Source organism: Apteryx rowi, unplaced genomic scaffold (assembly GCF_003343035.1).
Source record: "Apteryx rowi isolate R43461 unplaced genomic scaffold, aptRow1 scaffold_11, whole genome shotgun sequence".
Taxonomy (NCBI): domain Eukaryota; kingdom Metazoa; phylum Chordata; class Aves; order Apterygiformes; family Apterygidae; genus Apteryx; species Apteryx rowi.
Window position 1 is genome coordinate 1,495,536 of NW_020447308.1, and position 18,919 is coordinate 1,514,454.

Sequence of the window (18,919 nt, forward strand, 5' to 3'; positions counted from 1 at the left end):
CGAACATATGAAACATAGCAACAAATCAGTCTGGGAATCCACAGCATGGGAGAGGCAGAAGGCTGGAGCGTATTCAGAGACATATCTAACTTGCAGTCTGCTCTGCCTGAGTGGAAGCAAAAGTTCTTTGAAAGTGGACAGCACTGTACGGTGTTGTCTGTCCTGCTCCCTAAAGCAAATTTTGAGGGCATGGAGTCAGGGAACACTGCAGTAAAAAAGGAATGGGTTCTGCTCAGTCTCAGCATACGAAACCAAAACCCTACATCAGATTCTGGGAACCCAAATTAATCTATTCTGTGCAGCTGTTGCAGAACAGGTATCTCCTGCAGAGTCTAGATTTCCACCAACCTTGGAATGAGAGTCTTGGTGAAAACAGCTGGGCAGACACTCAGGAAACAGTTAAAGCTGTCACTGTCATTTTCCCAGGTAAAGCTGAGATGTGAACATCCATGGGCCCACATGTTCCCCTTTTCCAGAGGTCCCCAAACCCGGACTCTAAATTCAGATCTTAGAGGCAAGGGCTTTGCAATGCTTCCACCAAATGTTTTCCAGTGACAGTCTGATGTCTGTGAACCTGAACTCATCTCTTTGGCTCCGTCTCTTGCAGGAGTAGGTCAGAGTGTGTGTGAGCACACTGAGATACTGTGCTGATGCAATTGCAAGATCTCTGGCCAGGTACCCTGGGGAAGGACCAGCTTGGAGTGCCTTCCCAGCAGTTCATGGCTGGAGCAGATGAGATGCTCTTGCTAAGACCCAACCTCCTTTACCAGTACAACACATGACATTTGCAGCAAGCCCTGGATTTATGGGGCGTGTGTTGTGTTGGGGAAGAGCTGTGACGTGGCCTGTGAGCGTCTCCACTAAAGGCCATGGGCCAGCCCCAGAGGAAAGTTTGGGCACCAGTGCTGCAGAGTTGGAGGTCTGGGCAGGGCCTAGTCCAAGTCACGGTTTATTAGCAGTGATGGAAGCCTCCACTCTCCAATGCATGTCTGACCGTTAGATTCTCCATGAGGAAGCAAGAAATGTGTTTCACTCAGAAATAAAAGCTCCTTCCACAGACCAGTTTCAAAACCCATCTCATCTCAATCACAGCAGCAAAACCATTTACTGCTGAATAGAGGCAGACTGCTTGGCCCTCTTCTATCACTGAGCTCAAAACACGACTGACACGTCAATGCATTTTGCTCACTGCTCTGGGCCCGTCAGCTAGATCCATTTGTGGTTCCTATGTACACAGGAATTACAGATACTAGGAGCTGTCCTTGCTCCATATTCATTACCTGCGTTCTTCTTATCTGTGCCTTGCAGCAAAGCAAAAAAATGGATTTAGTGCTCAAGCAAAGCATTAATTTTACAGGTTTTCAAACCGGCTTCTTCTACAGCACAGGTATACCAGTTTTCACGCACAGCAACCTTTCAGGTGCTATCTAGCCAAGATACAACATTGTCAGCCTCTGTTCCTGAGCATCTCACAGCATATTTGGGAAGCAGGAATGAGTCCTTCCCATTCTAAAAAAATGGGGAATAAAGCAGAGACAGTGGTCACACAGAGCCTTACAGAAATTCTGTTGCAGAGAAAAAACTTTATATATAAAAAGTCCTAAACTGGTGTGTTAATCATGGGCCCATATTCCTCTTCCTACCATTACTTCTTTCTGGGAATCTTGCAAACAAGAGAGGACTCGCCAGATCTTGCCCTTTCTTCTTGGCCTGTGGTGAGGGGATCTGTGGGTTTCAGTGCTCTGGCTGCTTATCCCTGAGCAACCAAAATGATTTTGCAGCCACCAGCAGATTTTGCCCAGGTCACTATAGTGCCATCAAAGAGCAGTCATTTCCCCCAGCCAGTCTGGTTTAGACTGCAGGCTTTATACCCACTCACTGTCTGCAGGCTGTTCCCCGGATCCCTTTCAAGTAAGTCTGATGTTACACTTCGACACATAACTTCTGATCATCATCTCCTTCCAGCCACTTGCTTCACCTGTGATATTTTATCCTCCTCCTCCTGAAGTGTCACTGGAGTCATCTGCCTTGAAGTATTCGTTATCCCCTTGAAATTTCCCAGCTAATTCTCCCCAGCCTCACCATCTAGAGGACACCTGTTCTCACACTCGACCGCCAGGCTGCTTCTCCCTGTGTATTATCCAAGATTCCTGCTTTTAGCAAAAGTCTTGAATTCATTTTATCTTAGACCTACACAGGATGTGACTGTAGACTGTATTTCTGTCTTCCCTTTCAGGAGCAAAAGCCACTTAGTCTGACAGCACTGTCTCTGGGGTCATTTCTGCATGAATAGCCCCAATTTAGCTGGTCAAGTGGATGCCGTTTTACAACCATTCTGTTATTGCTACCCAGGATCTACCACACAGGGAGCTCTCTAGGCTAGGATCTCTCTGACAGTGGGCATCAGCAAACACAACCAAGAAACTCCTCAGTAGACAGTTACAGAATAACCTACCCCAGGCTGAAGTTTTCCTGTTGATGTTTGGCTGATGTCTTGAAGCACAAGAATTTATTTCTCCTAGTAGAAAAAGTGATTATCTAGTCAAATGAAACTGAACGTTCCCCTTCCACTCAGACGCATCAGTCCCCGCTGTCAGTCCTGCCATGGCCTTGTCTGCTATGCAAGGATTTCCCTGTGTGGCATTTCAGTCTCTTGCTTTTCCAATATTCTGAATGTCCCCTTGTCTCTTGTTTTGAGAAAGCAAATAAGTCCATCTCATTTACTGTCTTAGGACAAAAAGACAATCTTTCTTCTTTTTTACCCTGTGGCAGTAAATACCTTTCATGTCATAGAGCAAGCCTGAAAGTGGAGCCCACACAAGGGATAAGGAAGGCTGATGCTGTATGGGGACTTCCTACCAAGCTTGCTGCCTTTGCAGACCTTCCCTTCCACCTGACGAGGAGCTGGGCGTGCATGGCTTTGGTGGCCGCCAGGGCTGCCTACCCATACGTGTCTCCTTGACCCAGCTCCAGGAAGGACAGGTGCTGCACCACCTTGCAGAAGCACTGCCAGCTGACTTGGGGTTAAAGCGAAGAATGAAAATTGATCCTTGCACTGTGGTGCAGGACGTGATGTCTAAAGCTGGGTAGGGAGGAGTAGTATCAGCAGTAGGAGTAAGTGAGAGTAACACATTTCAGGATGCACTGGGCTGCACAGTGTGATGGATTCAGGAGTTCCTCCCTGAGCGCTGGGAGAAAATAAGAGCTGTTCCCTCACTTGCTCATCAGAAGCCAGGTGGAGGTACACTGCTGCAGGGAGCGATGGCAATAGATAACACCCAGAACCTGAATCCTGGCAAGCAGACCCTACCACGCTTTTCAAGAGTAGCTTTCCATGCTGTTTGCAGCCTGTTGGGCCTGGCTCTGAGGTACACAGAGCATGGCTGTCTCTCCTAAATCCTGAGACTGTCGAAACGACAGTCAAAACAACGGACAGTCAAAATGGCCCTGAGAAGCCAGGACCAGTTTGATCTCAGCACATCAGGACATTGACTGGAAGCTGGATAATATTACACTGATGGAGGATTGAAATCCTCAAAAGGGGCCAAATGCAGCTGCCCGCCACAACCCCACCAAACGCCTGCCAAAAGAAAAGCCCTGCTCCAGCTGAGGTTTACAGAGGCATGAAGGGGAGAGGGTCAACCGGTGCCAAATAACTTTTGTTGAGTTGTTTTTGCAAGCAGGCTAATTAGAAGTGGAGGCCAGGCGACTGAGTGTGTGCCCGCTGGAGAGGCACAGCAGGCTGTTGGCCTCAAGCCTGGTCTCTCAGTGACATGCCGCAGAGCACATAGCGACGGCAGCAGTGGGGTATGCTGTATCACTGACTCCCCCAAGAGAGGAAGATGCTGAGTTCCTCCATGGTAGCTGCTTAAATCTTGCTAAGGGACATATTCTTCCATGAAGCTCGCTTCTAGGAGTTCACAGCTGGAATTTCTCCTTTACAGCCCCTCTGTAGGCTTGAGCTGGACTGAAAATACTGGGCTTTGGGAGGGAGGTAGAGGATTCCCCTCATTTCAGTACCTAGCGAAAGGGGCAAGCTCAGCCAAGGGACAGTGAGGACTGGTCCCTGGGCCATGCTCTCCCTGTACGCCGACTAGAGAATGCCAGTGCAGCTACTTTGGCTGGTTCACTTTAATCCCAACTCAAAAGGCAAAAATTTCCTGCTCGAGTCCTCTCCACATCATTAGACTATGATAACAACAGGGAAGATTTGGGAGAACCTGTCTTCAGTTCAGAAGTAATCAAACCCGCTATTAATAACAACTCTTTTAACGTAATTAATTATGATTAATTTAATCTCAGTTAATAACCACTCGACTCTGTTTTTGTTACCATGGAAAGAGCTGACACTTCCCTTCACTGTGTTTCCTAGCAGTTATTTAGGAAAACTGTGTAATAAAATGAGATGGACTGGTGGGTAGAAGGTTGCCTGAAGGACTTGGTCCTGTCCTGAACCCTAAACTTGGTCACTATATTAGTCATTCTCCTTTGTTCTTTCTTTGAAGCAAACAGTTTGGGCCTGTAAGATCATTTCCAGTCACCTTTGCCTCCTACAAAGACTGCTGAGAAGCTGAGAATTGTCTCTCCCCTCTGCTTTAGTCTTGCTGTCAGCATTTCAGGCCATGAAATAGGCCTTTATTTTAGTATTTCTTGACTAATATTAAGAGATGAGGACATGTGAGGACATCATCTCTAGAGATGGGCTATCATGTATGAACAGTCAGAAGGAGTCTGACTGCAATGTTTGCAGGGACTCCAGAGTTTCAGGATCTCTCTCAATTGCCTTTCCCTTTTCAGGGAGTCTGATGAATATTGGCTGTTTTTTTAGCATCTCTTCTTAAGGTAGAGCTGAAGTAAGAAGATGAACTGAAGCACATCTGTGAAACAGGCTGGAAGTGTCATTGATTTTGATTAAAACCAGCACATCTGAGGTCATTTGCAAGACACACTGTCCTTGTGAGCATAATTTCAAGACCATAGTAGTCTTGGCAGGGACCTTCTGAAGTCCGTAAAGTGGAACTTTTGAACTCTCCATCAGGAGTTGCAAGATTCACTTTTCACTTATGGATGTATTTATTCTTACACAATCTCTGCCAGGAAGGGAAAGTAGAGCTATTAGTTAGAGCTATTTTACACACAGGGAACTATGGAAAAGAGTGACTAAATGTCTTTTCTAAGGTTAATCAGACAATCTGTGGCATTACAGAAAATTGTACTCAATTCCTGATGCTGCCCAAGACATTCAACCATCCTTCCTCTGACCAAACCTACCTAAGTCCTGATGAATGGCTACATGGGTGTACATTTTCAAACAGTTTTCTTAGCCTTTTCATAGTACAGAAGAATCCTAGGTAAAACATAAGCAGAAGTAGTCAGTCTTCAACTCTCATGGCATAAATTAAACTGACAGCAATTTGACTTTAACTCCCGTCTGTACTGTCGCGCCCCACCCACAAGCATGAGTCATACTAAGCAATAAATAATAGCTAAATCCGTCTCATGCTTCAATAGGTGATTTTGAGGATTTTCTCTCTGCATACACATCAACTATGGTGGTATATGTTGGTGATGTATTGTAGCTATTAATTTTTGGAGCTGAAGATTTTTCATCATTAATATCCAACGTGAACACAGAAATTTATTAGGCTATTTGGGAGGTAAATGAACAGCCTTCTCACTGTTTTGTAGTGGCATGCCTAATTACGCCTATTTTGGAAATTTTACTGGCTAAAGGCAACATTAAATTCCAAGACTGGGTACTGCAGCTGCTGTTATGCCTTTTCGTCTGCCTTCCTTTCTGTCCTCCACCCTCCCACATCCACCTCCTTGTCCTAGCTCCTTTGCTATATGTCATACCCTGTAGTTGTGTTCTCTTGTTCTTTGGATCCTGCAGTATGTGCTCCTTGTTTCAGTGGTTTTCTCTTTCCCTCCTCTTCCTCACCTGTTCAACAGAGGGATGAATGTTGTTTTGGAAGAAGACTGTGACACAGTAGACCACCTATAGCAGGGCGGAGAACCACAGGACTTTGGGCAGTCAGGATACTGCCTAGGCTTAAAGTCCTGTATAAATGAGCTGCTCTAGCAAAGAGCTATCCTAAAGGCTACTATAAGAAGAAGAAAGGAAAATGGGATGCTTGGGAAAAAAACACCCCAAGTAATCCACCTTTCCATGTTTTTGGGCAGCCTACTACGTGTCCTTAAAGTAGCTGCACTCTGTTTCTGCAGTATAGTGTACAGAAAATGCCAGGGGCCCTTTTAGTTGAAAGCCTCCATATGGATACAAAATATGAGTATAAATTTAACATTGCTGTATGCGAGGTCTTGTGTTATCCTTTAAGTCAGTGCCAACATATTCCAGACCTTATGGCAATTTTAGTTTGCATGTCTAGTCAGTGAAAGAAAAATCTATTTTTGTGATTTTCTGCAAGATGCTTTTGTCAAAAGCAGATTCTTCAAAGATCTGGCCATCTGAGACATTTGAGGTGCAGTTCTCAGCTAGGATAGGCTATGAAAATCACTCACTGACAGAAAAAAATAAATAAAATCCACTTTGTAACTACGTTTTGTTTGTGCTGCAGTGATACATGTAAAGCACATGGTGAATTTGATAACCAGATAATAGAATCTGTTAAATGATCCTGGACGCTACAAAGTTCAGGTTCAAAGTTCAGCACTGTCTCATATCCAAAAATGATCAGACCAACCAAAATGCTATGAAAACAGATGTAGCAAAAGCACTTGCTCCAGTACTTTCCTGGCTAAATAACCTTGAAGGGAGTCTCAGAGTGAACATATCTTTAAATCTGCTGCTGCTTACACTTGTATTTCTCCACAGGCAAGGTGCGTAATGAACAGCATATATGCAATTTTGAAAGCTTTCGTGGCTACAAAAACAATTGTGTTGGAGGGCTTACATAAAAAAGAAAGAGACTGAATTTAGGCTGAGAACCAGCCCTCTTAATTGATCAAAATCTTAGCATTGTAATAACTGTGCTTCATAAGACTTTAGTGTCGAGCAGCCCTGCAGGGAAACATACATAACAAACCCATTAAAGAGCATTATGGAAGCATAAGGTTGGCCATGACTGTGACAGGCTGAGGCACAGGGGATTTCTTGGAAAGAATTTGAATTCCGGGGTGGCTGGTGCCTTGGTACACTTCACTGGAGCTGGCAAGCAACTGTCTCTAGAGACTGATGCCTGAGCATCTTGGGCTAGGAAAAGTCTGTTCCCAATGGCAGGAACCGTTCCTTACAGGGAGCTCTCTCAGCCTGTGGAAATCTCTGTGCCAAAGCCATCCTTAACATGCACCGATACTCTGGTAGAAAATAAGAGAAAACAACCCTGCAATGGCTGTTATGAGATGCATCGTATGATTGTGTCTTCCTGTATCCTGTTCATGAGGAGGTTTGTGGGTCCCAAAGCAATGGGAAGGTGATCATGGACAATAGCTGACAATGCTGTTCAGTATCTAAAACACTACAGTTGTTTCCCGTTTGAGACAGGAATCAAGGACACATTGCATCCTGGCCACAACAGTGTGGCAACTCTGTGCAAAGAGTGGTTTTGTGGGACACCTACACTAGGAACACATTAACTTTATGGAGCCAAAGGAGAGGGGGGAGCTGCTGCTGTCAGCATGGGCCTGGCAGGGCAGAAAGGTGGGAAGGATAGGAGCAGGGAGTGCTGGGGGAAACGGACACAGCAGACTGCTCTATAGCAAGAGGCAATAGAAAGGATGAAGTATTTAATAAAGATACTTGCTCAACTAAAATTCCCTTCTGAAAGAAAGCAAAATTTAGAAATCACTCAGGGTTGCGTCTGCTTTCATGCCTCTGTCACTGGAGCAAATCTATTCATTACAGCCATGTATTAATGAATTAGTTAATTAAGTGGCTCGTTATTTAATAACACAGATTGCAAGCATGATGAAATAAAAGTCCCCTTTATAGTTAGAGGCACATCTTTGCCAATAAGCTACACAGTTCACTGTTAATCAGGCATGGCTGCTGTCTGACACAGGCAGAATTTGCTGAATTGCAGGCAGTTTGTTTCAGAGGTTACTGCTAACACATCTCCGGGAACTTGCCAGGGTCTCCAAGCCCAGTAAGGTTAGGCCTAATAAGCTGTTCAAGGGCAAATAGACATGGAAACACCCAAACTTTTTAGAGGGCACCAGGGCACTGTTGTTTCTGAACCTACACTAAATTTCCTATTGGTTTATACTGCCAGGTTCAATGAGATGTTGGTTTATTAATAAGAATTAAAGCTTTGGAGACTCTAGCTCTCTATGATCTTCTGAAAGACAAGGACATAACAGAAACATGGATTAGATATTTGCCATTAACATGCATGACCTTGGGGAAGATTCTTGGATTACACCTATATTGGGACATAGGTACCCAGGTCAGGGTTTGGGCCTCAGCTCCAGCTCAACTCCACATGAGGAAAAGATTTGTGGCGTACTAGTCCTAAACTTTATCTTGGTCATCATATGAAAGACAGCTGGGTGCAAAGGTTTAAGGTCAAGCCTTAAACAGGGGAACTGTGAGCACTGCCTAGATATTATAATAATAGGAGAGGAGGAGAAGGGAGAAAAAGTATCTAAGAAAGCTTTAGAGACCATGAGTTTTTCCTCATGTAGAAGATTCTTAACCTCAATAAACTGGCCAAATTTCAGTTCAGGCATGTGCATTTCTAAGTTGCCTTTGGGTAAATTATCATCTCCACAGAACTCTGGCACTTGAAAGCAGACACTCTCTTCTCCCACTAGTCCTCCTGCTGTGATTCTCTCCCCATCATCCACGATTTTGTTCTTTTCCCCTTCACCTCCTCCCTTCTGACTAAGCGCTCAGCTGTGATTTTTCCCTCCTTTTGCTTCTTGAAACAAGTCTGTTCATTATTTATTAGCTGCCATACTTTTATACCATCTGTCTCAACTCATTATCCATCTTCAGCTTGTCAAATTGACCTTTTATGGCCTTTCTCTGGAATTCTAACATGTAGTCTGTCCCCCCTTATATAGCTTTGTGATGCTAAGCCATTGCTTCCCAACTCCTACTGTTAAGCACTCTTCTCTGTATCTCATGAACACTCAGTTTACTGTTCTGTGCTCTTAACTTCAGGAAAGCTGTTTATTCTGCTTGACTGATGCTTGTTTCTTGTTTCATCTGCTGCATATTCGCTGTGCCAGCTTGCTGCAGCACATACTGTCTTAGATATGTCCTTTAAAGCATCTGCACCAGAAGAATAGCAGGCTTTGAAACACAATCTCCCCTTACCAATCTGGGGCACTTTCTGTCACTCAGTTCAAAACATAACATGGTGGATTACAAGTTAAGGTCATCCCACAGTGCTGTGAAAGTCACCACCCCATAAAGTAATGGTATTTTAGTGCCTGATGTGCTGGAAACTAGAAATATCCCACAATGCTCTGTGGATGGGGGAAACAAAAAATCTGCACCAGATTTTGGGGTTTCTGATGTATGTTCCTGCATAGCATAGGAGGTTTTCAAGTCTCACGTGTTAGTCATTGCATCAAGAGGATACCTCATCTTCTAGTTATCTTTTGCATGTCCTTAATACAGAAGGTTACAGCAAGAACCAAAGACAAACCCTATCTTTCTGTGCTTATTTCTTTGGGATGCTTTGATCAGATCATGGCTCTAACGGGAACAATATATCAAAACCTCCAGTATAATGTGTGTATAGAAAAACTACTTCGACTGATGACAAGCAGCAGTGAATATTGAGGATCTCTGTTCCTTCAACCACATTTTCCAGAATCATCAGAATTGAATCAAGATGAAACTCTAACATTTCTTTTAAAAGTGCCTCCCATTCTTGTTCCCCATTCATATCAGAAGAAGTTGCTCTCTATTTACCCTTTATATGCCTACCTTGCCATTTTCATTTGTACCGAATAGAAGCTTGCACAGCGTTACCCAGTATGAAAAAGTGTAATGGCACTAGAGCAGTATGGCCAGATTCTTACTTAATGTAAATCAGAATAGCTCAATCAAAAATAACTGAACTACCGGTGTTCATACCACATCCAGCTCTGTCCCCAAGTTTGTGAGCTATTGTAAAAACCTTGTTTTCAAACTTTATATTTCCCTTCATAGAAACTATGTTGCTGCAGCAAAATAACCCGAGTCCATCACCAGGCCACATTGCAGCAGGTTTTGTGCCATAGTGGAACAAAATATGCGCAGTATGCACTGGCACAGAAATGTGTAAAAACCACCATGGATCAATAGAGATTATCCAGAAACTGTAACATGACTTAAGTTCAATAGACTCTGTAGCAGTTAATTTTGAACTGAAATGTTTTCCTTGTTAAATAATTAATCTGATCTGCTGGTAGCACACTAAATTGCTTGGGCTCTGTTTTCCCTACATTTCTCAGTATACCAGCGTTGCATCAGCACCGGTCTCCTTCCTTTCCATAGCATGGATGAAGCAAACAAATGAGTCTCATTCCAGAGATCCCAGCAGCATCTTAGGGCAAATCAATGATTTTACACTGAACAGAGGACTTTTACCCTACGTGTCCTACCTATGCTGCAGAATAGCAATCATTAGGTGCCCTCTGTAGTGCTGAAAGCCAATTCTGTGAACCAGATGATAACAAGTCAATGACTTTCAAATATCTTGCTCTTCTTTTAACTTACAGCTACTAACAGAGAATCTGTAGTGCAGATAGTGTGCTTAATAAGCTCCATGGAGAGTTTTTGAACCTGTGCTTCTACCAAAATAACTGCTTAATAAAAAAAAAAAAAGTCGCAGGAGAAACTTGTTTTTATTTTTAGTTTCCACTTAATGCAGTGCTTTTCTGTGAAGCTCTAACAAAAGAAACCTCTTTATCCAGAGTTCAAAGCAAACTCTTTTTTAAGGTAGGCCCTGTTATAGACATGGATGATGCAGCTTTGATCTTTTAATTTCCTGTTGTATAGGCCCAGTTAGCCTCCAGTTGATTGTTGTAGCCATTAACACGCAGCTTTGCTCCTGAAAATCATATCTTGACATGTCCACACATATAAAATGGTGTCTTTGCTGGCAAAGTAGCTCCTCATCGCTTCCAGCTACCATGCCAGTGATTAAGAAACTAAGAAAACTCATGCACTTGCCTGGATATTTCTGAGCAAGAACAGCAAATGTAGCGGAAAACAGGCCGAAGAAATTAAACATGGAGTTAACATTCCTCCAGATTCAAGGGGTTTCCAGCCTAGGATTGAGATATGGTCCTCTCTCAAGAGTGTTTGATGACCATGGTTTCCTTTTGACATTAACTCAGGTCAGATTCATTACAAGGACAGGTTTCCCTTCAAATCTTGTGGAACTGGAGAGGCAAGAGGAGGAATCAGAAGGAATGTTTTTTTAGTGATGTATATTTACACTTCTCTGTCTACTGCCATATATAAACTTGTATCCCAAGGGCTGACTTGTCCTTCCAAAAAAGAGACAGATCTTCAGCTAGTTATATTCCGCTGATTCACTGACTGCTGTTCAATAACTCTGGTTCAGAGCTGAGAACATCCTATTGGAAAGTCCCCAGGGACTCATTTGTCACCACCACCATGTGATTAGGATATTTGATGGAAAGAGAAAGTAAGGAAAGTGACTGCTGAAAAACTGCAAGAAGTGTGACCTATTTTGATATGATTCCACCCTTAATTCCACCCCCCCCCCATAATTAGTGGTTGATGTTGTTTTAGATTGGGTGATGTTCCCCACAGCCAGCTTTGCCTAAAAGTGTTTCAGATTCATACACTCTAAGATTTTTCCCCTGTCTGCTTATTATTTTGGCAGAGAAATAAGGCTTCAAAAATCAAGCAAGAATTAGTAAGGATTAGGGCTAAGCTCTAGCAGAGATGGCCTGAGATTGGTTTATAATGCTCAGATGTGAAAGTGAGAGCTGCTGTTATCACTAAGCAATAGTATCATACTACTGTTTTTCTACATTTTGTGGATCAATAATCTGTCAAGGCTTCCATCCTTCCCTGGTCTTTCCATACAAGTCCTGTCCTTCTCCTTCACTGTGGACTGAGCTCCAAGAGGATTTGCATGCAACAGTTTTCCCAGCTGCTGCTTTCCATGGATGTCAGCGAGGCCCTAGGCAGCAGTCACCTTGCAGGGAAGCAGGTACAGCCGGGCAGTTACTCCCCTGGGGACAGCGGCAGCCCCTGCCTTCCTGCGAGAGGCCACGGCGGGTGAGATAACCTGCTGCCCTGAGCCTGCAGGGGTGCAGCAGGGGTATCCCACCAAGGACAACTCGCTGGCTTTTATCTCCCATGTGTGCCAGTAGCTCCTGCAGCCCCTGCCCTCCTTCAGGAAGGAGAACATTGCAGGAGCAGCTCTGGCTGTGACGGGAACCCTTTCCCTCTAAGCACAATTTTCACTTGGACCATTGAACCCTCTCCCCCCTCCCTGACTTCTGATTTCACTTGGTTTCTACTCCTCTGCCTTAGAAGCCTCCTCATTCCCTTTTTCTAACTTCAGGCACATATATATGCTCTCCAGATCGTGCCACTTTTCCCTCTACAGAATCCTTGCCAAGAATCCAGCCTTGCCATCTGCTCAGGAAAATGATGATCTTGCTCAGCTCTCTTCTGGATATTGAATGATGTAGCTGGAGCAGTAATGTTAACATTAGCGAGAAAGAATAATCAGAGCCCCTTGGAAGCAAGGTTGTTTCCTACCCCACAGGATAGAGGTTGACAGAAAAAGCCAGTTTTTCAAATCCTGAATTTTTCATGGGGAAGGCTCAGTTTCAACAAATGCCTCTAATAAATGGATCAAACAGCTGACATGCTGGCATTTCCTAAATTAAATGTTTGTTTTTCAGTTTGAAACAACTCTTCAGGCTGATTATTTGTTATGATGAAAAGGGCAACCTTTTGCAGTAAGCGAGATGAAACATTTTAATGGACTTGATCTGAAAGTATTTTTGTGGATAATGGGGTTGCAGGCTGATTTTTGAGATTTTTTTTTATACCTTTTGGAAGGAGGGAAAAGTTTCAGCCTTCCCCAAACCTCACGTGCGATAGTAGCCCCATACTGCATGTGGTTATATCAGCAGTTATCATTCAGCAGAGCTTATTGAAACCACCTGTTTGTTAGGGCACTAACCACAATGCCTTACAGGTGTGAAGCCAAGCCATCCCTGACAGCAAGGCTATGCCCCTGACCTCTCCCAGGCAACACTCTTCTGGTTGAAAACGCTGGAGAACCTCTCTCAGGCTGTGCTTTTTTAGGCCCTGATATCAACTTGTCTGTGAGTCACTGGGGCAGAGAGGGGGGAGGTTGGAGAGAGGCACAGGCACTTTCAAAACACACGCCTGCTGTCTAAATGGGAAAACACACGGCAACCCAAACAGGAGGGAAATGACTCTGTCGCTCTTCATTCTAACCAAATGGAATAAATGATCTGAAGCATTCAGGAAGCTCCCCGAAGATTAGGCTTTTCAAGCAAAATCACTAACACTAACAACATTTTGAGAAATGCCTTCACTTTCTTCCTTTCTCTGTTCGGAGTGCAAGAGGTTCATGAGAATTATGCGGAGTTTTGGGGTTTGGAGCCCTTTCCAGCAAGGAATTGTCTGTTGTCTCCTTTCCTGAAACAGAAACAATGCAGGTCCTTAATCTGTTTAAGGTGGAAATATTTCTGAGCAAGTCAATAAAACAAAAGAAGTCTGTATGGAGCACTGAAAAGAGAGACTACAACATGCATGGCTTTGCAAGGGTACTCAGGACTTCTGGGTTTAGCGGTGGGAAGATAATCTCTGAAAAAGGAGAGAATCACATCTGGGTTGAGGAAAATGGAGAGGTAAGTCTGGAAGTGGCCTTTTTGCAAAGGGACAGAGCAAGAACTACCCAGGTCATTCTTAAAAGTATTTAAAAGTACTTCAGATGCGTTACAGAGAAACCTATTTCAGAGCATTTCACTGAAGCGGTTATCCCTCCCATCAGGGGGAAAATAACAGTTTTCATAGTTAAAAAAGAAGAAAGGTTGGGCTGCAAGATGTCTGGGGTCAGTGAACGCCTGATGAGGACTCTGGGGAAATCACTTAATTTTGCTGGGCCTCATCTGAGAAGTAGGGAAACAGGGACCTCTTTTCTTCCATGGATGGTTTATTTAGGCTTTTGGGGGCCCAAGTTTCCATCTCCTCATATAGCCACAGTTGCAAAAAATTTAAATAACCAATCTGCAATTCACACCAGAAAAAGCGGTGCCATTCCCATTTGCAAAAGGGGGTGGGTGGATGGGGGGCCTGGAAAAACACCAAGAAGCCAAGCAACTCTCCCAAGGCTGCTCAGTCTGCAGCACAGAGTTATACCCTGAACACAGGGACACTTTCCCTCTACCTAGCAAAATGATGTTCAGACCTTGCTACATTCCTTGGTCTGTCTAATAGTATTTGTGTAACTGTAAGTGGTCTGAAATCGAGGATACTGTTCCCTTGGGAGCTGTGAGTACTTAAGCATCTCAAAATCTGGTTCTTTACGCGTACAAATGGACCCATTATTGCATCCTCATTAATAGTCTGAGATTAGAACATCACAAAATCCTGTATGCACCATTTCCTTTCTCCTAACCACCAAGGGAAAATTCCTCCCAAGCTTTTTTTTTTTTTTTTTTTTTTTTTGACAATCAGCTTTCTGACTGTGGGGCCTTTATGGCCACTGTAGAATTTGGGCACCTTCCCATTGCTGCTAGCAGAAAGCAGCTCTGGGGGTGAAGGTGTTTTGCCAGAGGAGTTGTCCTTCAGGCAGGATTATAAACTGCTCTGCCATCTGCTTTATGGGGATTATTCCGGTGGATGTCAGAGATCCCTTGAAAACATTTTTGTCATGCCCCTTCGCTGCTCCTCAACACTGCTTCCTTTGCACTAGCATTCATATAACCTCTCTCTTCAGCTTTTGACTTTGAAAGTTTTTCCCTTTTTAGCATGAAAAGACAAAGAGAAGATCTGGATTTCAGCTCCTGCCATTGGCTCTCTCCCCACTGCATACAGTTGTGCACCCACAGCTCCATTCAGCCCCGGCTCCCACCAAATACACCTCCTCTCTTTCCTGGAAACTCCTTCATGCACCAAGACTCAACACATTGCAGGAAATCATCTCTCCACAACTGGCCTGCCCACTGATTTGCTCTAAGGACTGTTCTCTGATAGTGCTCAGCTCTCCAGCAAGCCCTAGACTCCTTTTCTACTTTCTTCATTTGCAGTCAGGCTGCTTTCCTGCTGTTCTTACAAGAAACTACCCCACCTGCATCCCCTCCCAGCCCTGCTGCCCTTTAGCCAACAGCTCATCACCTGAGCTTTCCTGGCACCTCCCGTATATGCACTTTCACAGGTGCAGGTATTTAGCAGCTCTTCTTAAAGGTCCATCCCCCCCCCCCCCCCCCCAAAAAAAAAAAAAAAAAAAAAGTGAAGGTAGGGTTTTTGTTGTGGGTGTATGCAAGATTGTGTGCTGCTGTTTTGAGTTGCAGGGCTTAAAGGACTTAATTGCTGGGTAAGTATGTAACTTCTGAACTGGCTAAAGAGCTAATAGGTGCAAGGAAACTGTATGGTGAATAGTATGTATTAAAGAGTTGATGCAGGCTAAGTTACAGCATGGGAGACAGGACTGAGTGAAGGATATGTGCTTACTAGTGTCAGGATAACTGCTGAGATGGGCTGTTTGGTGGGGAAATAAGATTAAGGTAAATACTGAAGCAGAATTTAGAGGAAAAGCTATAGTGCAAAAAATACTTAGGAAGAAAAAGCAAGGTAATGTGTTGAGAAATAGATAGGTATTATGGAGAATCACAAGCTAAGAAGGGAACTGTATTCCCGGTTACTTTAGATTTCTGTCTCCAAGGCTTGGTTTATTGAGGGCAGAGCTTAATACCCCCATGAATGTGTTATTTTGGAGAAAACCAGAATAAGGCTTTCCTGCTTCTGCCTCTCTCTCTTCCCCCTGTGCCTTGGGGAGCCTTGCATTTGTCTTGTGTTTAAACCTTGCTTGCCTGTCTTGGAGCAGCAACTGTCAGTTTTAAAGGGCCCAAGGCTGTAATAGGCTCAGTGTGATGTGTATATTTGTCTCAAGCTCTCATGCGTTGCTGTGAAGTATAATTATAGAAATTTAGGCCTTGAATCCTTACAAGATGTCATGTTTTCTCATCTAAATGCTAAATGGGGCTGCTAATATGAGTAAGTGCAGCTCAGCTTGAGTGAAAGGGTGTTAAAGAATCGGGTCTAGAGTGAATCAGCCTGTGCATAGGTGTCAATAAAAGAAGGCAAGTAGCGTGAAGTGTCTAACTGAAGCATTTAAGAGCTCTAAGTTGCAGCCTGCTTCTGGGTGCCTTGCTCCTCATGGTTACTGCCCCTTCTCCTAGGGGCACCCCACAAACATCCATCCTACAAAGTGAATGGTAACCAAAGGTTATTATTTGCTGGGACTTGCTTTCAGTGTGGCATGTTCTTCTGCACACAGGTGGCTCTCACAGGTCTATGAGACTCATCAAATAATTCTATTATTTCCTCTGCTGCCCACGATGCAAGTGATGCATTACAGTAGAAACAATCTTGGTGTATCAATGCAAGAGCACAGATGCTCAAATAGATCTTCTCTAAGTTTGTCACCCTCTGTGGCTCTGTTAGTGTAGGAAGCAGAAAGCCCAGCTTCCAGCCTTGGCATCTTAGTAGAGCAGGAAAAGTTTTCCAATGATTGGTTTTCCAGAACATATTTTTACCTTTTGAAAAGTCTAAGTGTAAGTTCTGTGGATGACTTGAGACTTTATCTGTTGATTAATCATTAATATTTTTATTATTTTACTTCCTAAGACTGGTTTTCAATCTACTTTTGCAGCAACCGGAACAGGACAAGAACAGTGAGGTCACTGCATTTTCTGCTCTGTCATTTGAGGTCACTTTGAAACATAACCTGCCCATAAATGACACTTGAAGACTTCCAAAGCAGGTCTAATGTTCCTTAGCACACATTGTTCTTTCTCTTTAAAAAAAAAAAAAAAAGCTTTTTCCCTAGTTTTCAAAAGAATGTGTCTCTGTGGAACTACATTTTTATTGCCTTGGAGAACATAGTGTTCACTCATGGCACAAATCTGTGTAATCAAGAAAGTTACCTCAAAAATGAGAGGCTTTTGAGACTCAAAAGTTCTTGGAGTTTTTTTTAACCATTAATGGTGATGCTCCAGCATTGAAACAATACCTGTAAAACCCATTTAAATTCTTCTGATGGCTGACAAATGTTATTAACTCCCTTGTATATTAATACTTTGTCCTGGATGCAAACATTTCTCTTTATTGTTACATGCACTATAGTCTCTTGATCTTTCTAACTTGATCAGAATACATTTTTTTGAATTTATTGATTCCTTTTTTCAGTCCTGGAAAAATGCCTTGCTGCCTTTTTAACTTCATGCGAAATGTATCACATGATTCAGCAAAAGGAAAGGGAACAGAAAACACATTGAATGCAGTGACAAATGGCAGAGGGGTCAGAGCAAAGGAAGATGCTCTGTCAGGACCTGCAGAGGCAATGTCATAATTATGTGCTATAAATTTATATGTAGCCAAACAGAAATGCAGAGGGCAGATTTTATGAAGCTTCTTGGGGAAGCTCCCATGAACAGTATAGACCAGGCATGGCCATGACTCCAGCAGGTAGAGGGAACGCCACACACGAGAGACCAGTCCTCTGCTCTGCCTTTCATCCTGAACTTTTGGGCTGCCGAAAAGTCCACAATACTTGCAGAAGGAGTGATGTGCCTCTGACCATTTTGTGAGAGTGCTTCTACTGAATTTCTCATCTGGAGTCATTTTAGCTGTATGATTTTTAAATCCATACTGTATACCATAGAAATAACATCCTGAAGCACACTATTACTTAGCATATTATCTACAGTACCAATTTCAAGGCCAAACGTGTGTGTACACATCTGTGTACACTTCTACAGGTCACCTGACTATAGATAAGAATGCCCGCATATATACATGCATGTGCCTACCCAGATCATTTCACAGCTCATTTAAATTTTATTTAGGCAACTAGCTCAAAATTTAAAGTGAAGCCTACATTTTATCCATGTGTACTCTATACTGGCTCTTCTGGCATGACTCTACTCAGTTTTCCACACAAGTCCCCTTTCAAAGTCCTTATCAACAGCTCTGTGCAACAACAAATGCAGTAGAGCACTGGAGAGCCAGCTGACTGAAAATCGCTTGAAAGATAATGGAAGTCAGGTGTCCAAAATGAGAATGTGTTTAGATGTGACTTGGCTTCCTTTGGTTTTCCCTGCAGAGAGCAGTGATTCCATATTAACTTAATTTTATACTCTCTGTGAAAATCATCCTGCATTGATGGAAGAACAATGCTTGGTGTGACTTTGGGTGACTTTATTTTGGCAGACGTGGCTTGTCAGTTCCACATCTGTCGCACAGGCAGGGAGACATTGGCAGAAAAAAAACCCAAAACATTAAATAAAACTAAATTTGGAATCTGGATGAAAAAAATCCAAACCCATTTTGCGTCATTATGATGTTAGCCAGTCACAGGTACTGAGGATGAGTGCACTTGGGGTAGACAGAAATATCTGTAGTAACCTGAAAGCTCTGTTCAAGCAACCCTACAACACATTGTTCTGCTCCCTGTAGAAATCAGCATCACATCTGGGAGACAGGATTTCTAGGAATGACAGAGTCTGGGACCAGACATTATTTTAGATCCTAATTTAGGTTTCCACTTAGATTATTTAGTAATCTTTAATGCCCTTTTATGTACTGAGACTTTGGGTTCTCCCTGTTTTGAAGATGTGATAATGTTCCCAAATACTGTGTTGCCATTTTTTGAGATGGAAAAGCGTGTTTTCAAAATGCTGGGCATTAAACTCAAGCTTACCACTTTCTCATTGCTGT